The sequence below is a fragment of the Sphaerodactylus townsendi genome, linkage group LG03 (genome assembly GCF_021028975.2).
Source record: "Sphaerodactylus townsendi isolate TG3544 linkage group LG03, MPM_Stown_v2.3, whole genome shotgun sequence".
Lineage (NCBI taxonomy): Eukaryota > Metazoa > Chordata > Lepidosauria > Squamata > Sphaerodactylidae > Sphaerodactylus > Sphaerodactylus townsendi.
The window spans coordinates 135,598,897-135,616,633 of NC_059427.1; positions in this window are offsets into that span (position 1 = coordinate 135,598,897).

Consider the following 17,737-nt stretch of genomic DNA (forward strand, 5'->3'; position numbering starts at 1 on the left):
TCTCTGCAAGTACACTGAAGCAGCTCGTTTGGAGCACTGGTGTTTGGTAGAATGGTACAGAGGAATATCTTTTGCGTGCAGATGGTGAGACCCTTCTCCCCCAAAATAATGACACAACTACAACAGGCTGGAAAATGGATTGGCCGCAGCCCAATTTATTAATATAAACATGAATAATATCAAAACTATATACAGAGAAGCTAGGGCAGCAAACGGGTCGCAACATCAACATCCCCAATCTCCATTGGGGCCACTAGCGGGAAGGGGAGCCCCAGAAGTAACACTCTGGCTTCCACCCTTCCTGCTCCTGCTGAGGAGGCGGGCACCAGCTAAGCCCTTGGCTGCCTACCCGCCCGCCATCCTCTCCAAGCTTGCTGGGGTGTCGGGCACTGGCTAAGCCTCCCGGCCGCCTACCGGCTCGACCCTCCCCACTCCCTGGGGTGTCGGGCAGCGGCCCAGCCTACCGGCCTGCCAGCCTGCCCGCCCCACCCCCGGCCCTTCCACAGGGCACAAGCCTGGGAGAACCCTGGCCGGATGGCCTGGTTTTCTCCCAGATAAGTTGCGATCTCCCGTTGCCAACCTAAGCACCCAGGGGTCATGGCCACAATATTAGGACCAAGCAACAACCCCTTAACTCCTAGGGAGGGTGGGCGGGCCACGCCTTTCTGAGTCTCGCTGCCAGGAAGGGCGAGCTCTGGGTGTGGTGCCCTTTATATACTCAGGCTCCTCCCGCCTTTACCGGCCTGGAGCCAATCATTGCACCCTCCTGCAGCATGCCGTCCGGCTATGCTTTTGCAGGCTTATTTTGCCTCCTTAGCTCACCCCAGCAGCAATGGCTGCACCCGTTGATTCGGTTGCTGCTTTTAATGTTTAAGGATCTGAGTGTTAAATATATTTTTATTTAAATGCAAATTATATCAAACTATATCTTTAAAAATTTTCAACTTTCCCCCCCAGATTTGATCAGGACAATATACTGTGCTAGTCCAGTTTTATCATCTTCACATTACTGACTCATTATTTTGATTTCAGGAAAAGTATAATGATGCAACTATGTAGAACAAATATCCATATTGTTTAATATATAATATTTATGTTCTGAACGTAATGAAACATAATAAATTCACAGCAACAAACTTTGAAAGTGTAACCATTATCGATCTTTGTCTAATCTACCACTGGAAAATTTAATTTTATAAGCAGATTAATAACTGGTCAGTTTCTATTACTTCATTAATAATTTGCACAGAAATGATGTTTTGGTCAGGAATGCAGCAACATATAGGATTCCAGTGGCCCAATAATACTTACTTCAGATATTCATTAATCACTTTTCTCCCAAAAGAAACCTAAAGCAGCTTAAAACAGCAGAAAGTCACAGTAAAATAACAAGGAAAAGTAAAATTTAAATAAAACAAAAAATAACCAGCTCTGTTTTGGGATGGTCTTGGCTCCAGTAGGCTAGTTTCTCCAAGGTCACAGTGTACAAGTTAACAGCCAAGAACTGTTGCCCAAGGACAAAGGCTGTCGCCTTTGGTCATACCTGAACTTTATAGCTAAAGACAGGAAAAACAAATAAAAGCTTGCTAGATTTTATAGCGGGCCCCAGAGTTTGTCCCAATCTGTCTTCCCTGGAAGCAGTAACACAGATATGCTACTGGTGCCACTTATGAAATACAGTGAGTTTGTTCTAAAAAATTGCAAAGTCCCATTAATTCACATGCTTTATATTTGTTATTTGCTGTACCTGTTCGTTTCTATGTGCAACCTACAACAAAAGAGCTGTGTATTGCAGCTGAGAACTGGTCAACTACAGATGCCTTTGTACACTATGTACAAACTAAGATGTACAACCTAAACTCAAATGGTTGTACTGTTACAAACTTTCAGGTATAAATTCATACACTCAAAGTGACCTCTTAACACATTAAGATATTCTTAAAGGATTTGTTTGTATATTAAAAGTATATTGTCCATAAATTCAGACTGGACATTTGAAAGGCAGAGTTGTAACTACAGGGAAGTTAGAGATTATTAATCTTATGATGTTCCCGTAGTTACTATATTCCAGCTCCGCACTCCCCAGCACTAAGGACTTTTCTGCACAGGCCAATAAACCCGGGCTAACCACGGGATAAAACCCGTGTTGGATGGGAACTTCTCACGGATCCTGCTCCTAATGCGAGTCCGCTGTGTTTCCCACCCACCCAGGTTTTTCAAGAATTGCACTATCTGTGATTCTTTAGTAGTAATGTGGATTGCAGCTGATTGCTGAGCGAATGACTGTCCCAGGAAGCAATTGCTTCCCAGTTTTTAAAGGTCCTTCCTGCGCAGCTACACAGAATGGGAGGTGTTTTTTTTTTAAAGACACACCTCTGTACAAAGGAACGACAGCAGCCCACATTGCTTCTGCTGGCTCCAGTCACTGTCTGCATTGAGGAATGCGAATGGGACAGGAGGGAGAGAGGGTTTCTTTATTCCGCCTGCAATCCACTCTCCCATGCTTTGTGGAAAGTGCCTAACCTCTCCACCATGTTTCTCTGTGGCCATGCATCTGGCTACATACAGAAATCTGATCTCCAGCTCACTGATTTACTTGCTTAGATTCACTCATGTTATGACTATAACGAGGATCTCTCTTTAGCCAGAGGTCTCATCAGATGGTTTTGACAACTACTTGTTCCTGTCAGTTTGAATTTCCTGTTGCTGGTTTGAGGACAGAATGGAAAGGGAAGGCTTGGAGCAGAAGAATACACAGACACCTTCTCTTTTGTAAAATTTGCTGGCCCTAGCTTGTTTATTAAATGAGCAGGAGTGCAGCATGGAGTACAGGTGAAGCAGAGGGATGGATCCTGGCATTGAATGACCCACCTGCCATCTGATGAAACACAGGCTCATTCCGCACATGCAGAATAATGCACTTTCAAACTGCTTTCAGTGCTCTTTGAAGCTGCGCGGAATGGTAAAATCCACTTGCAAACAGTTGTGAAAGTGGTTTGAAAACGCATTATTTTGCGTGTGCGGAAGGGGCCACATTTTCTGCCGGGGAAACTGAGGAATTTGGTACACCTGTCCTCCATGGTCCCAATGCTTTTCAATGGGAGTCCTCCAAATAACTGAGATTATCTTATACATGTACCATTGAAGATAGGTCTTCCAAAATAATAAAGAAATGGGAAAGCTATGTTGTCAGAATTGGCAGGACCAGCTGAGTACAACTATGTACTGTTTGGGCTGAAAAGTCACCCAGGATTGGAGCTTGAAGAACAAACATCCTGGGGGAACCTTCACCAAATGACGGCAGGGAGAATCCCTTCAGCTGCATACAAAATGTCAGGCAGAAGCTGAGAATGAAACTGACCAGGCAGCAAAATGGTCGGATGGGAAAAAATGAGATGATTTCTGAACTCTACACATCCAGGCAGTAGATATCTTGTAGGCGGCTAAGGGGAAAAGGTACATCTTGAAAAGTTCACCAGAAAAGATGCCTTGAGCGACAACAAGGTGTCCTGAGGACATCTTGGGAAGAAAGTTGTGCAGAGTGCCTTTCCAAGATGCCTTTTTAGTGTTCCCAGGATGTCTTATTTCGGCTATGTGGAATGGATCTTTGTTTAGTATCACACTGAAATGCCTTTAAAACTTCTTTTCTATATAGGATGGAACTATGACAAAGGGTTGTCGGCTTCAGGTTAACAAATAACTAGAGACTGGGGGGGTGCAGAGGAGAATGGGGGAGGGGAGGGACTTCAATGGAGTATAATGATGTAGGTTCTACCTTCCAAAGCAGCCATTTTCACTAGGGGAATTGGTCTCTGTTGCCTGGAGATCAGTTGTAACAGCAGGAGATCTTCAGCTACCACATGGAGGTTGACAATCCTTTAATGTTCTTTAACTTTGGCAGGGGGGAAAGCAGAAGAACTTGTGAGCACAACTCTAATGATCATTCATAAAGATGAAGGCTTGATTCTGTCTTTTTAGGTTGGAGGCCTTGCTAGTGAATGAAATAGATCTTTTGCCCCCAGAAGAAAGGTTTAGGCTTAGCTGGTCATTCTGCTTTGTGAATATCTGAAAAGTGGAAAGAAAGGTATAAAAATCCCTTTTAAAAAAGAAACAAAAACCAAAGATTACCTACTTATTAAACAGAAGTAGAATGTTGATGGGGTTGGTGTTGGTACAGCTTATAGGCCAGTGATGGTGAACCTTTTAGAGACCGAGTGCCGGGGTGGAGCAAGAGGAAACTGTGTCCAGGGTATACGTGCACCTTGTGCCCCTGTCACACCTCCATCTGCCCCCGCCCTGCCATGGAACGCCCCTGGAATGTCCCAAAACAACCCCACCATACCCCCGGACGCCCTCACCATGCCCGGCAGGGTGCGCGCTCAGTGCATTGTGCACCCCTTGTCCCCTTGGTTATATGTCACTGCTGAGTGCCAAAACTGGGGCGACAGCGCATGTGCCCACAAAGAGGGCTCTGAATGCCACCTCTGGCACGTGTGCCATAGGTTTGCCACTATTGTTATAGGCTAAACAGAAGATGGCACTGCATTCCCACGCACTTTTCTGACTTGCATATATGCAGGCATATATCTAGGATGCTGCCTAGGCGCTATTTGAATGGGGGTGCATCTAGGAGTGTAGCACTGATTGTACTGCCACTGAGGCAAACCAATGGTCTGCCTGAGTGATCACACTGGCAGCACATGCACCAGCAGCCTGAGGGGTGGGGCTCCTCCTCCTGTGCTTCTGCTCCCCTTTCCTCTCTCCCTCCGGGGTGCCAGGTCTGGTCAGCACAGGAAGTATGGTGAAAGTGTGCAGGCTGCTGTGGGTGGCTGTGAGTGGCTGGTAAGGCAGAGGTGGTTACCAGTCAGAGGAGAGGCTCCTGCCAAGCTGGGAGGCTGCAGTGGAGTGTCTTGGACAGGACGAGGTGGTGCTACCACTGGGGGGGGGGGCGGTTTGAGGACTGTTGTGGCCCCATCACTTTTGGAGGGTGCCAGAGGCGAGGCCAAACCCACTGTTCACCTAACACCCCCTGTCCTTCTCTATTTCATCAGCACTATTTAGTCTGACATGAATGCCACTTTTGCACAGCTTCTGATAAGGTGACCTGTTTGAGAAAATCATCCTGAGTTTCTCTGCGCATGGAAAAGTTGAACAATTATGATGCTGCGACATTTTCCTTAACACCATCAACAGAGGCTGCCATTCTCCTGCTGGATTTATGTAAACTGGTGACTGCATCTTCAGGGAAGCAAAGCTGGATAGGAAGGGAGAAACAACATGTGCTTGTGTGTTTGGTGAGGTGGAGATCAACAGGATTCAGCTTTACTGTGCATCCTGCTTTTATAGAGGACAAAATTCAAGGAAACTGATGCCGTTGATTTCAATTAGCTTTACTTCTGAGTAGGGCAGTTTTTACCCTTCTCTCCAGAAGTTCCCTCCAAATGCTTGCTTATGGTTGCAAAATGAAATCTGGAAGGAAGCTAATGGACTCTGCTTGGTAGCCGAGGGAGTTTGCAAGATGGAAACCCCAATATACAACCTACTCTCTCAAATCATTTGGTCTTCAAGTGCAAGTGATAACAATAACTAGGCAAAGGGGAAGATGGCAGAAAGAGAAGGCCCCTTTTCCTGTAAAAGGCAATAGTTAAGACTTTAGTCAAAGCCCTCGAAACTGAAGGAAAGAAAAGACTAAACATTGTGTTGGTTGTTGTGGGAAGTGGGTGGGGGGCTTGCCACTTTCACTGCTTGGCCCGGGTTCCATTTTCTATAGGGATGTATACACTCCCGTACACATGTCCACATAAACTTGGCTTATAATGCCCCCAATCTTTGCACAACTTTTCCAGACAGTTTCCTTATATTTCTGCATTTTTTGTTTGTAAAAAGTGTCACATGAACCCTTGAATCTGACTTGTGCTGAAACAGAATGCAGATCATTATTGCCTTTGATAGGCAATTCATAGTGTATTCTATACAGATTAATTTATATAGCATCCTTTAGGAACAGAGGTGGGTCCTTGGACTATAAGATGAACTAAAACCGAGCAGAGCAAAAGGATGGAAATCATTCAGTTCTTTAAGGGCCCTCTTGCCTCTTCCTGCCCATAATTTGAGCATTGGCAAGTATCAGAGGCATAGCTGGGGAAAATGGAGCCCAGGGCAGACTTCGAGTTTTCCACCCCCCACCTGATGGGCCCCTGTGCTTCTCCCATGCCCCTCCCCTCCCTTGTAGTATTTTCAACCTCCCACAAACTTTGCTTCTGCCTCCTGAGCCTCCGCGCGGCTCCATCGATCGACTCTCAATTGCGCTGCTGGGACTCACTTGCCTGCCTACCTGCCTGCCAGGTGGGATTCCCTCATGCTCCACGCTCAGTGGCTGGAGCAGCAGCCCCAGCAGCAATTTGCATGCTCTACCCCCTGGTAACCAATGCACTGTCACAAAGTGCATGGCGGCAGGAGAGCATTTGTTTAGAAAAGAGGAGGAGGAGAAGGGAGGCAAGAAGCAAGGGGAGGGAACTGAGCAAGCGTGATTTGAGGTTCCCGGAGGAGAAAGGGGGGCCAGAGACACCCTTGCCACCAAAAAAAATCCCCCAGCAAGGAAGACAGGGAGACCGCAGAGAAGGACTCACTTTGCTTGCTGACTCAATGCAACTCATCCCCATTTGTCTCCTCTCTGGCTAATCTGGCACTGCTGCTGCTGAGCCTGGTGGGGTAGGGTGAGGGGGGAAGGAGGAGGGGTATGTGGGGTGATTTTGTGCCCCCCATGTGACCCCACCAGTCTCCACATGGTACACCAGTCCCCACCCCACCCCCTGCTAGCTACGCAACTGGCTGGTATCACAATTTACAGTCATGATGAATTAATTTATTCTAATCCTTTGGCAGAATAATAGGAATGGTGCTGACCTGGTAGCTATAAAAGTTGTTGTAATGGTATGTAAATTCCTAGTTCTGCCACACTCCTGACTTTGCAGAGTAACGTGACTTCATTCTGCCTGTGGCATTTGAGGGTTTTTTTCTTTTAACATCCCACCTCTGGCATTGCTGCAAAGATCCCAGTTGTCTCATAATGCCAGCACAAAAATGCAGATCAAGATTTTCTGCTTACTGAACTCCAACAAATAAATATTTGTTGTCTCAGCCGCTTTGAAGGGAGGAGTGTTTCTAGCAGCCAAATATGTTGTGTGAAAGGTCAAAGCATTTCAGAGCCTGGGCTGCTTTCCTTGACCCCTGAATGATTGCAGGCCTTGCTGGCTGAAGCTGAGCGTAGCTTGATGATGCCATCAACTGGCATCAGCAACCAGGCATTGGCACAAATGTGGCGGATGAGTTCTGGAATCATGGTGAACTCTAGTAAGTCTGCTCCTGTCCCAGACCATCTTCCAAACTCATGGGAGTTGCCTCTAGAATTTTATGTATTTCTGGAAATTTATGACAAAAAAAAAGTTTCAAAAATCCACAGGCAACTTGAGGGGAAAAAACCCTCAAACAACAAAAATCTGCCAAGAATTAAAGACAAAACTATTTTGAAAGACTGAGTTATTTCAGAGGATGTCTAGCTTTAATGTCTCACCAGGTTAAGCTCTATCTAGCTTTTTGTGCCAGGGCTCCACTGTTGAGATACAGGATGTAGCAATAAAGAAGAAAGTGCTTGCACATTCTTCTCTCATTGTGGACTGAGGCTCAGTATATTTTTGATAAGCAGGGAAAGAGTTTGCCAGCCACAAAGCAGGACATTTAGGCGGCATGTTTGGGCACAAATGCCTCTTATTTCAGAAATAAGGCACATATTATTTCTTACATTTGCATCCTGCATTAGGTCAATGAACACCAAACATTTGACATGCAGGTCCACACACATGTGTATGTGTATGTCATGTGGTTTTTCAGCCACTGAAATGTTGAAGTCCTTTTATTACCAGTTGTGTTTCAAACCACTGAATGGCTGTAAATGTTAAGTGTTTTTACAGCCATCTCTTCCCAGCTGCTAAGCAGCTTTAAATACTATCGAAATTTTTGCTTTTCCAGCTGTTGACTCACTTTTGAGCAATTTAATGGATTTTTTTTAAAAAAACTCACTAAACCTATTTATATTACTTACAAAGCAAGTGAAAAATTACCTTGGCATCACCCAAGCCTTGTTTTTATTCCCTCACTCATTCTTTCACACACAAAAACATGCACAGTCTCTCGACTGAATGAAAAATTTGTCCATTGGAGCATTTTTGAAAAAAGAAGAAGTAATAAACACCACAGTTCTGGATATAATGAATCCAAGATGAACAGTATGAGTTCATCTTAGCATTTTGATACCTCAAAAGCATTAGCCTTGTGGTATATTCAATGGAAAGACTGTTGTTGTGGCATGTTCAATGGAAAATGTGTCCTTGTGGTCTTTCCACTAGGAATTTTGTACTTATGTTTTTTTTTTCCAGGGAAGAGGGGAAGAGCATTGTGGCAGGAAGCACTGATTGATCTTTGAAACTATGGGGAAGGTGGGGAGAGACTGGGGTCAGAGCAACTTCAATAGTGGAGACTGTGCAATGAGACAAGTGGTCTATGCTTTTAAGGAGCTAAGACATTAGGCTAAGAAAATGGAAAATTCTTGTGGCCCTTTAGGAACCATAAGAGAACAGGAAAAAAGATCTGGGGCAAAATTGATGGAAAGAAGTGGGACAAAACCATGTTACACTAGATGCATTCCTTCTGTACTGACTGCCAGTAAACAGATCAGATTAAGGTCACGCCAGATGGCTCTCATTTTAGAGACTAGGATGGTTGCTAGTACTCTTGAACTCTGCAGCCCTCGTGTGAGTTGTTCTGACCGTGAAAGGTGTGCTCCAATCCATTCAGCTGACAGAGAATATGACACTAGAACAGACTGAGATTTATCCTATCATCTTCCCAGGACTGGCAGAGCTGTCCTTAGCAGAGTTACACCCTTATAAACTCATCAGTGGACTGAGAAGAGTGTGACCGTGCTTAGGATGGTACTGTGAAATACTCACAGCTAGGTTGTTCTGAGGCATTGTTCATTTTTTTTCCTAAGGCACTTCTTGTATTCCTATATGGTATTGTTCTCAACCAAAATAATAAATCATAGTTAGGATTGGTTATGAGGCTATAGATCCATGATGGTGCAGTAGTATAGTAGTCAATGAATTTTGACTTCAGAGAGTCATGCTCTAGTAAATCAGTTGTAGGGCTTTTGAGGACAGCTAAAGATATTTGAATGAGATCAGTCAGATGGTTTTCACATGCGTAATGGGAAGGAAGTACTGTTGAAATTTTGGAAAACTGATACGTGATAAATAAATCTGTGCTGTTTCTATCTACTGAGGTCAACTATGGTATCCTACTGAGCCTCTTTTCAGCACTGGGACTAAGGGCACCATGTTATGGTGGTTCAAGTCCTACCTGGGGAGTTGGTCTCAGAAGGTAATTTTGGAGGATTTCTGCTCTGCTCCATGGCTGTTGGTCTGTGGGTTTCACAGGATTCTGTCTTATCTCCTATGCTGTTTAATAGCTATGAAAAGACACTGGGGTCCTTTCCGCACAGGCGCTGACCGGGGATGCATTGGCATAAATTATGCTGATGCACCCCCGCCTCCTGGGACCGTTCGCACAGATGGTTCCAGTAGGGGTGCAGGCAAAGGCGCAGCCTTCACACAGGCTGCACCTTCCCCAATCGGCTTACCTGTTCCTGCTGGCTTCTGTCGTGTTGTGGAGCCAAGGGACATGCCCCCCTGGCCAGAGCGACAGCTCTGGAGATGGAGGCCAGGGGGATGTGTTCCCTGGCCTCCACAACATGATGGAAGCCAGCAGGAGCAGGTAAGCTGGTTGGGGAAGGTGGGAGGGAAACGCTGCCTTCCATCCACTGCCGTTCGCATGGAAGTGGGTGGAAGGCTCCACTTTTGAAAAACCTCGCTCATGGAGCAAGGTTCAAAAGTGGCATTTCAGCGCCACTTGGGCGGTGCAAGCACGGCACTGCTGCGTTGCAGCAGCGCCTGCTGTGCAAATGCCTCCCCAGGGACGGCGTTTTTGCTGTCCCTGGGGCGCTGTGTTCCGCCCATGCGGAAACAGCCTAGGAGAGATAATCAGAAAGTATGGGCTGCAGTTTCACCAATATGCAGATGATAACCAGCTTTGCCCCCTCCCCCCCCCATCTAATTCCAAAGATGCTGTTGAAGAGATGCTTGGAGTCAGATGGGCTGGACTACCAAGATGAAACTTAATCCTGACAAGACAGAGGTTCTCTGGGTTAGAAGAAAGACAGACCAGGGAATCCAGATCTCTCCTGCCCTGGATGAGGTTATATGGCACTTGAAAAGCCAGCTTGAGAGTGCTGCTTTACACGGCAGTCACCTTAGACAACAAGGTGGTGGAGGCGGCTCAGAGTGCTTTTGCCCAGCTTTGGCTAGTGTGTCAGCAGTGTCTATTCCTGCATGAATCAGATCTAGCCCCAATGATCCATGCCTTATTTACAACTAACTAGACTATTGCAGGAGCCGCGTGGTGTAGTGGTTAAGTGCTTGCACTGCCACTCACGTGGTCAGGAGTTTGAGCCTCCTGTGGGTCAGATATTCTGGCAGCTGGCTCATGGTCAACTCAGCCATCCATCCATTCCTTGGTCGGTAAATGAGTACCTAGCACATAGCTGGGGGTAAAGAATAGCTGGGGAAAGCAATGGCAAACTACCCCACAAAAACAGCTTGCCTATGAAATCACTGCTTGCAGTGGTACCCCAGGGTCGGACACGACTGAAGGGAAAACTTTACTTTATACTATTGCATTGTACTTGGGGCTACTCTTGAAGAGTGTTTAGAAGCCACAACTGGTAGAGGATGCTGTAGTTAGACTGCTGCCTAGGCCCAACTATTGGGAGCATGTGACCCTAATACTATAGCACTAGCTATTGAACCACTCCTGAGCCTGATTCAATGTGTCAGTTTTGTCCTTTTAAGCCCTACATGGCTTGGACCAGGATATCTGTAGGACCATCTTCTCCCATACATTCCTGCCCAGGAACTAAGATTGCAGGGAGAAACCCTCCTAACTGTCCCACCAATCAAAGAAGTTCATCTGGGTGCCGCATGTGAGAGGGTTTTTTCAGTGGCACCCCCAAAATTATGGAACAACTTTCCCTAGGATGTGGGCCTGGTCACTCATTTTCTATCTTCAGAATGCAGATGAAGAGAGTTTTATGACAAATGACTGTATTTGACTATTTTAGTTTTTATATATTGACAGTCCTAACAGAAATTTTAAATTGTTAGTCTTTTATACATTTTATAACTGTTTTATTTAGTAACTCCAGGTAACTCCAGTAAGCTGCGTTGAGTGTCACAAGATAGAAAGGTGACTAATAATTTTTTTAAAAGGTAAAGGTAAAAATAGTTCCCTCTGCAAGCACCAGATCATTAATGACCCAGAGGGTAATGTCACATCACAAGGCATACTAGGAAGACTATAATTATGGGGTGGTTTGCCATTGCCTTTGCTAGTCATCTACACTTTACTCCTGCAAGCTGGGAACTCATTTTATTAACCTCAGAAGGATGGAAGGCTGAGTCAACTTGAGCCAGCTACCTGAACCTGACTTCTGTCAGCATCAAACTCAGGTTGTGAGCAGGGGTTTGACTGCAGTACTGCAGCATACCACTCTGTGACATAGGGCTCTGCTAAATGTTTTCAATGAATGAATGAATGAATGAATGATTTTTTTTGCTGATCCTGGCAAAATCCTAGAGCATTGTTAATGTCTTTTCCCCAATTCCTCCCCCAGTCATTTTATCAGTGGCAGTGGCCAGGAGGCCATACGGGGAGATCATCTGCCATGGTCACAGTTTTCTGTTCCCTGAAATTAGCCTTCTGTGGGTCAGTGCACCTGAAGGAACAGTGCAGGGAACCAATTAGGAGTCTGCAGCAGGAAGGATTTTCCTAACAAGAATGTCCCTAACAGATAAGTTATTCCATTAGAGCAGTGGTTCTCAATCTTCCTAATGCCGCGACCCTTTAATACAGTTCCTCATGTTGTGGTGACCCCCAACCCTAACATTTATCTATTTTACAGATGGAGAACACTGATGCAGAGAGTCTTGGCTGACCCCTGTGAAAGGGTCATTCGACCCCCAAAGGGGTCCCGACCCCCAGGTTGAGGACCACTGCATTAGAGGAACTGCTGCTGTGCTGACAGGGTGACATTTTTTAGGATTCAAGTTTATATGTTGGAAGAAGGGTTCTAGCATAGTCTTCTGCCTGATATCTTATTTTTTATGTATAAGAATTTCTTTACAAGGGTAGAATGGTATCATATGAGATGAGACACGGGTTCACTACCCAATCAGTCATTTGTGAGAACTTCACCTCAGGAGGCTTGAGCACTGGCATTCATGCAGTTAACTGGGGATGAAGCCATAGCCTACTATTAAAGCACATGCTTTCCATGTCAAAGGTCCCAGATTTCAATCCCCGGCATCTCTCTGTTAAGACCTGGGAAATACACGGGAAATACCCTGTACTTGAGACCATGGAGGATGGCTGCCAGTCAGGGTAGACAACAATGGGCTACATGAAGCGAAGGCTAGACTGAGTAATAAACAGCTTATACGCGACAACGTCATATGTTCATTTTACCAATGATGCAGTTTTTAATATTGGTTTCTGTGGTTTATCATTCACAGAAATATTCAAGGAAGAACCATAACCAGTTGAACTATTAGATTCAGAAGTGACAGGGCTTCTACCACTTTAGTTTGAAACGTTTTCTAGAATCCAACAGGTTTTGAAATGTGCTCCATCTAAGCTCTCCTCCAAGGCTCTCTCCCCTCCCTGGTTTACCCCCACTACCCTTTTCTGTATCCTAAACAACTCATTGATGTTTACAATCCACAAGGCTTCTTCCTTCTTTCCAAAGAGAAGTTTCCAATATATATTTATAAAGTGGAAAAATAAATGACAAACAGAAGGTGGAGCAGAAAAAGGATCCCTTCTGCAACGAACACTGCAAATTCACAAAATGACTGCACATATGTCTGTATATATTTATGCTCTGTAGAATGTATGGCTCTGCAGTGGGTATTTAGATATTTTGGTAGCCCAAACAAAGGTCTGAGAACTAAATACTCTGAATGTCAAAGTACTCAAAAAACAAAACAAAGACAACCAAATCCTAGGTTTTGGCTTGTTACTATTTTTATTTTTTGACCAGCACATTGGAAGGGTAAGGTTACATGACCATGGAGTAGATTCTGAAGGGGTAGCATCGTGTCACTCAGGCACCATGTCCACATAAACAGTTAACCTCCCAAGACGTGAGAGATCTTTGTTGTGTCTGATGAAGGCAGACATTCATTAGGATTTTTTTTTTACCACCAACTCTTGGAAATCTTCCACTTCATGCAAGTAGGAAACCACAAATATTCCTCTACTTATATCAGTACCAGAAGCTGGAAGCATGGAATGCCTTCAGAGTGCTTTGAACTCTATAATTGTCTCTTGTAATAGTATTTCTGGTTTTTTTCCAACTTAGGGCTTATCAAGGATAATGAACAACCTAAATTGGTTTAAAGACACAATTACAATTATGGCAGTAGGAAAGAGGGTGAAAATAGTGCTACTTTCTGTTGGTGTTTAATGAAAATGTCCATGGGAAATAAAGACATCAGAAATGAAATCCTTCTCTCTCAGCATTATTTATATTGATATTGGGCAATAAACAAGCCTGCGGCAGGAAAGGGTTGTGGTGATGAAGGTAGTGGATTTTTCCCTCAGTTTATTTTATTATATCACTTTTCCATCAACAAATAGACAAAGCAGAGAACAAAATAGGATACATACACCAACTCAGTAAAAATAATAAAAGGCACAAATACAAAGAGCAGTACCAACCTCAACCCATTGGATCCTTTGAAAGATTCCATTTAAGGCCAATTGCTCCCAGAGTCTCGGCAGACCAAATGTCCACAGGTTTAGCTTGGTAGGCAACAAATTCTACCATAGTAATGAGTGGCAGAAAAACTCCTGCACCGTGTGCCCATAAGTGCACCTTCCAAAGAATATGTAGTTAGAAGAGACAATGCAAATGTAATATATTTGTTGCTGGGTTCTACCATCTTTACAGGTTGAGAGAATAAATGTCTGATGATAGCCCTGTCTCTAGGTAAAAGGTATAGGTAAAACCCTGTTCAAGCACAGTTTCATTACTGGCCGATGGGGTGATGTCATAGCACAAAGTCAATTAGGCAGACTATGTTTATGGGGTGGTTTGCCATTGCCTTTCCCAATCACCTACACTTTATCCCCAGCAAGCTGGGTACTCATTTTACCAACCTCGGAAGGATGGAAGGCTGTCAGCCTTCAGCTGGCTATCTGAAACGGACTTCCGTTGGTCTTGAACTTCCGTTGGTCTTGAACTAAGCAGAGCTTGGATTGCAATATTTTAACTTACCACTCTGCACCATAGGACTTCTATCTCCATCTCTACACCTAGAAAGAAGTCATATGGAAAAGGTTTTTGAGGCCCTTTCCGCATGGGGCATTTACAGCGGCCCAGGGACGGCAAAAACGCCATCCCTGGGCAGCTGTTCACACAGGCAGCACTGCTGCAATGCAGCAGCGCCGTCCTGTGCAGCCCCGAGTGGCTTAAAGGTGCCGCTTTCCACCTTTTTTCCTGAGTGGCCATCCTGTGCGGCCCCGAGTGGCATGAAGGTGCCGTTTTCCACCTCCCTTCCTGAGTGGCCGTCCTGTGCGGCCCCGAGTGGCGTAAAGGCGCCGCTTTCCACCTCCCTTCCTGAGTGGCCGTCCTGTGCGGCCCCGAGTGGCATGAAGGTGCCGTTTTCCACCTCCCTTCCTGAGTGGCCGTCCTGTGCGGCCCCGAGTGGCGTAAAGGCGCCGCTTTCCACCTCCCTTCCTGAGTGGCCGAAGGCGCTGCTTTCCCATCCCCCCCACTCACCTCGTCCTCCAGTGTCGGTCTGGAGGGCTGCTGAGACCTGCCCACACTGCAGTCCGACCCCTGGAGGTCGGAGGACAGCATGGATGGGTCCCTGCAGCCCTCCAGAGTGACGCTGAAGGATGAGGTGAGTGGGGGGGAACAACAGCACCATGTGGAGCCGCCTCTTCTGTGCTGGCCTCTGCAGGGGCTGCTCGCACGCTCCCGTGCGAACGGCCCCCTCCACTCCACCGGCATAATTTCTGCTGGTGGAGAGGCGCTCTTTCCGCTGTGCGGAAAGGGCCAGTCATTCAAACATTCATTGTCCCTACCTCTAGTTCAAAATAGCACATTGCAGCACCAGTTATGTTGCATGGCCATTCTACTTTTCAAAATGACTCCAATTTCAAGAATAATTGAATCCAAGAATAATTGAATCCAAACTCAACTGTTTTACCATAGAGTCTACAGTGATTCCTAGAAATGCTTGGCATCACTTCTGAGGACCTTTCCGCATGGACCAATAAGCATGGATATAGGACAGTAAAAAACCAGTTGGGGAGGGGGAACTTTGCACAGATCCCACCTCTAATGCAAGTTTGCCCTTGTTATTTTCCCCAAACTGTTTTTTTTTTTTTTTTGGAGAATCACGCTATTAGCGAGTCTTTTAAAAAATCCCAGGTTGCAGCTGCTTGTGAGCGAACAGCCGGGCAGGAGGTGTTTTATTCGCCTCTTTCTTTTTTTTTAATGTTGTGACTTACATCTGCTTAGCTTCATAGGTGCAGGTGGTCATATTGTGAGATATCAGCATGGCTGTGGGGGTTCATTTGTGCATGCCTGCATAGCTGCTTATCAGCGGGAAGTAAATTAAAAAAGAGACGCGTTTCCATGCAAAGGCACAACAGCAACCTGGATTGTTTCCAAGGGCTCCAATCACAAAAACAGAAAAACAGGTTACTTTGTCCTGACTGCAATCCTTTATACATTTGCTGTGTGGAGGGGGCCTGAGTTTTCCTTGGTTTCCTTTCCTCTGGTGCTGTTGGCCATCTCTCCAGTCCTCTGCTGATTGTCAGGCCATGCAGAGCAACCCTAGCAGCATTTCTCAGCACAGTTTCATGGGCATGGAAGCAGAAATGAAATGTGACTACCGGTACTTATTACTCTAAACTTGGAGCCAGAAAAGGACTACCCAGTGGCAAACCATGTGCGTGTGCGCATTTGCTGTGAAGTCATAGCTGATTTTTGGTGACCCTGAAGGGTTTTCAAGGCAAGAGATGTTCAGAGGTGATATACTATTGCCTTCCTCCCATGGGCTGAAAGAGTTCTGTAAGAACTGACTGGCGTAAGGCCACCCATGTGGAAGAGGGGAGAATCAAACCCAGTTCTCCAGTCTGCTGCTCTTAATCACTACACCATGCTGGCTCTCTGGTAAACCACAGGATAACTTTTTAAAGAGCATGCACCAAAGGTGTGGTAACATGGTTTATCAGACACAGTTTAGGCATTAAATATTAATTAAGAAGCAATTTAATCCAATATTGGTGTTTGTGTCTTCTTTTCTGGGATGGGGAACCAGAAATAACATATTATTTACATGCCGTGTTATAGCATGGAGGAGGACAGACAAACAATAGATGTAAAATTAACTCAATTCAGGGTTATGGATCCCCAGATTGATGACTGACTCAGGATGCAATATGAAATGCTTTGGATATGATTAACATGGAGAAGTAGGTAAACATAAGAAAAATCTGTAGTGCTTCTGGGTTATCCTTCCAAACCCATAAATGATCCCCCCAACATCCTGTGTAAATAAAGATAAGCCAACATGGGTTTGCTATTGCTTTGCCCTGATATAAGAGTGAAGTATGAAAAGGGAAAGGAGAAAATGCCCTTCACTTTTCCCACTCTGAAGTTTGCACCCTCTGGAAAACATGGATTCCATTGCTGATTATAATGATAAGATTTTCAATTGCTATATATATATTTTTTAAAGCACAAGCAGAAAAGCCTCCCAATGGTGGTGGTGGTGGTGGTTTGTGTGTGTGTGTGTGTGTGTGTGTGTGTGTGTGTGTGTGTGTGTGTGTGTAGTGGCTGCTATAGGGAATGGTGGAAATAGTTGCACTATGGGCAGGATGAGAAAAATCTAAACTTTCTCACCCACATGGCAGCTAGCTAGTCTTTGCTGCAAAATAGATTTGGGAAAGCCTGGAGAAAAGCCTGGAACATCCAGGAGGTGCACAAATGCACCACAATGCTGTGGGGAAGCAGAACCCCCGCGTTCCCGACAGTATCGAACCCAAGGCAAAGGAACCCTATTGAAATAGCCATTGTTGGACATGGTGATCTCATGAGAGCCAAAGTCTACATTGTTGCTGGTGTTGAACCTTTTCCAAGACTTGGTAATGCTTTAGTTCCTGTTTATAGAAATTAAGACTATTTACTTGGAGGCACAGAATAGACCCTGAGTGCTGGTGGTGAGTTCCTGTTTGTTGTGCCAATGAAACCCTGCTGTATTGGAGTTGGAAAGACATTTGCCAACAAGGACATTGTCACAATGCACTTCCAGTCTTGTCACAGTGCACAAAAATCAAGCAATTAACAATTTCAATACTGCCAAGTGAACAACTCAAACGCTCTTTGCTTTGCTTCAGGGAGAATGAGAGAATCAGCTTAACAGAATGGAAACTCAATGTTTCTGATTCTTGGTTCCTGAATTAGATGACCTCAGCTGCTACGGATAGTGAGAGATTTTTGCTTTTGCATTTTGAGATCCACAATAGCCTTGCGAACTCATACAAACCATTA